This window comes from Harpia harpyja, chromosome 19, assembly GCF_026419915.1.
Source record: "Harpia harpyja isolate bHarHar1 chromosome 19, bHarHar1 primary haplotype, whole genome shotgun sequence".
NCBI classification, from domain to species: domain Eukaryota; kingdom Metazoa; phylum Chordata; class Aves; order Accipitriformes; family Accipitridae; genus Harpia; species Harpia harpyja.
Window position 1 is genome coordinate 8,890,013 of NC_068958.1, and position 3,268 is coordinate 8,893,280.

At 43.0% G+C, this 3,268-nt stretch overlaps 1 long non-coding RNA gene across 1 annotated transcript; it reads left to right on the forward strand.

The window, feature by feature from the left end:
• The first annotated feature begins 834 nt into the window (after window positions 1–834).
• LOC128154742 (uncharacterized) lies at window positions 835–2,848 on the forward strand. The gene is made up of 2 exons (XR_008239416.1): window positions 835–960; window positions 2,121–2,848. It is a non-coding gene; the product is annotated as an uncharacterized LOC128154742 (long non-coding RNA).
• The last annotated feature ends 420 nt before the right edge of the window (window positions 2,849–3,268 follow it).

Genomic DNA, 3,268 nt, shown 5'->3' on the forward strand with positions numbered 1-3,268 from the left:
CAGACGAGTCACTTCCACATGGCACACTGCAAAAGCCGTACATCGCCCATGCACACAACGCTGAGCATTTCTCTCCCACACACACCCCTCCACTCCTTTAGGAGCACAGAAAAGGAAAAAAAAAAAAACCACTTAGCTTTGGACCAAAACTGGACCAGGACATCCCATCCCTCCCCAGGGTTATCCCCAGCCTTGTAGTTATTGCCAGCTCCTGGCAATTTTCACAGCACCCCATTCTTGCTCTGACTATGCTATAGCTGCTGTGAGCTAGGAAAAAACTGGTGTTTTACAGATCCAATTTGCAGTTTTACACCAGATCCTGCGAAACTTGATGCCTGCGCATCTGCCGTCAAACACAGACTTCTGGTAAGCCTATATACATGCACAGATGCAAGCAGTGATGAAGAGGCTTTCTCACCCAGAAAAACGCACACTCCACAGCATTCAGAGCCCCTACCTGGGCTAATTTGCTCCTTGTATTATTGCCACAGGAGGATTGTTGCCATGTGTTCACTCACCCAAATCTCCCTGCAGCATTTTTAATCTAATCTTCTCTGTAACTGCAAGGTGAGGGTCATTTATAGCTATTTTTCATAAAAACAATATTTCAACCCAAATAATAATAATGCAGAAAGAAAAAAAAAAAGAACCTGAGAACTTGTTGGAGAGGAGAACACACGCATGAAATAAGCTCAGAGGCTTGTCTCCCTCTACTGGCCCCCAGACAAGGCAGACAAGAGTCAAACTCCTTTTTAAGGAGAAAAATACAGCACCAAACACAGCCGCCATCCTGTCTTTTTTTTTTGGCACTTTCTCTCTAGTCATGCACACACCTCTGAGAGAAGCAGGGACAATCTGAAGAGGTTTTAGAGAAAGTGTCTCCTGTTCATTATTGCACGAGCAACGTAAGAACCAGCACCAGAATATACCTGGCTCTTTTCTCCTTCTCTTTTTTCCAAGGTAAGATTGTTTCCTGCTGCATATTTCCTAGTGATCCTCCTGATCTAGTTTTCAAAGTCCCAGCTATAGATTTCCCTCTGAGCTAATTAACGTCACTTGCCCCACAGCTTTCCTGCAGACGTACTTCAATTCAGTGTGTAGCATCGCTGCTGTGTTCCCCTCCAAAGCCCTAACCCAGGGTTCTGGCTCACAGGGAGAGGCATTTCGACTGACCGAGAACAGCAGGGAAGGCTCTGCTGAGCTTTCCTGTAGGTGTTTTTGGTACGAGGGGGAGGAAAGGAGAGGCAAAGAGCAGTCACATAGTGGATCTGATTGCAGGATGGAGCCTTAGAGGCATAGACACCACCTCTCTCTGTAATATATCATTCCCAAATGAATTCTATGCCTTGTACTTTGAACATGTGTGCGTGGGGTGAGGGAAGAGTCGGAATTTATTAACTAAAAATTTTCATGAGAGTAGCTTAAAACTCTAGACTTAACCACAGTCTGCATCAGAGTCTGAGACAATCTGCAATTATTATCCCTGTCCTCATGATTTTTTGGGAAACTGAGGTTACATTATACTCCTAATATTTGTATCTACAGAGTAACCACGGGTTTGGGGTTCTTTAGTACAAATCTTGGCTGAACTGCCTAGATCTTAAACATTTTCTAAGTGTCCGTGATGGTTTCTTTCTGCTTGATAATCTGCCTCTTGAAATCTGTAAGAATGGGCATCTATAGTGAAATGAAATCTGTAAGAATGTTCCTTGAGTCCTATGATCATCTGTATTGCAAACAATTAGGGTCTTTCAGTGGCTTGACTCTTCAGAAATTACTCTTCTTTTTTTTGGTTGAAATGTTAAAGGAAATCAATGCTGTTAAGAAAAAGACATCATAATTTGCGGGGGGAAGGGCAAACATGGCAATTTTTAGCCATCATGAAAACAAAAATTGCTATCCCCAGCTTAAGTATTATTGTGATGAAGTTGTTTTTCCAATCAGAGTCCCATTTGTGCTGGATACTTTACAAGTACACTGGTTTACCTGCAGGTAAGATCTCATTGGCATTTAGACTAATATGCCTGGAGGGGAAGCAGTATAGAGTCCTTATATTATCTCTATAACTCTGCAGGAAAAAAGCTGAGAATTTTGCCATTTATGTTGCTTTTGCTTTTCAGATATTGTCCTGTTCATACGCTATCCAAAAGGAGCAGAAACTGCCCCAGAAAGTTTTCAACCATTACATGGAAGTGCAGCCACCTCTGGAAAGAAACCTGGGACCTTTTTGACAGCTATATTATACAGCATTGTAGCACAGACTGGAGGAAAGAAAATAATATGCCCATCTGAAATTGTGAAGGGGAGATGGGGGAGAAGACAGTAAGTAGCCAAAAAGGAAAATAATAGGAGCAACACCTAACTCCTCAGTAAGGAGGTGGAAGAGAATGAATGACCGCACATGGATAGACAGTGGATGTTATGTTTTATGCCAGAAATTTTCAGCCTGGACCATAGAAGCTCGGGCATCCATAGACTTTTTCTGAGAGAGCTGAGAAAGCCAACAGAGGAAAGTGAGCCAACTGCAAGGGCTTATTTTAGACTTCCACCTCCAGCAGGCAAAGCTTTAGGGGGCTTCAAACCAAAACAGGGTGGAAATCAGTGTTTTTTTCCAAAACAGGTCAGCCAGACCCCATCAACACCACAAGGTGGGGTTAGTCCAGCGTAGATCCGCTGCCGACAAACGCCAGGTAGTGAATAATAATTGCAGTCCCACTTCCTGCAGCAATTTCTCCATAGAGGTTTCTTATTGACCCAGTGCAGTTTAGCTTGTGAGATGTGATGAAATCATAGCCGGAGGGTTTATGGCAGTGGCTGCGGGCTATTAAAGCTCAGATGCCATCCTTAACTTGTGCTGTGGGCTCTTCTTTATTCATGACATGACAGCCAGAGGATGAGGTGTCAGGCGTAACACTAACGTTTCTTGGCACCCATTGGTTTGTATTGCTCACAAAACTTTGCCTTATTTAGGAGACGATTTGTGTATTTATAATTAATATGGATTAGATATTATTATCTATGCAATATGGCAGGCAAGCAGTTTAGAGAGGCTAACAGCTGTTCAACAATGCAAATGATGCATACATAAATTACAGTTTAGTAATGGGATATTATTACCAACACACACAAAAGTTCAGAACCAGGGTGGCAAATATAAATAACCACGGCATGGAAACTTTCCCAAGCTTTCCCTAGACGTGCAGCTGAGATGCAGGGAATGGACGCAGGCACTGCTTCCTCCTGTATTCTCCAACTGGTCTCACTGTTC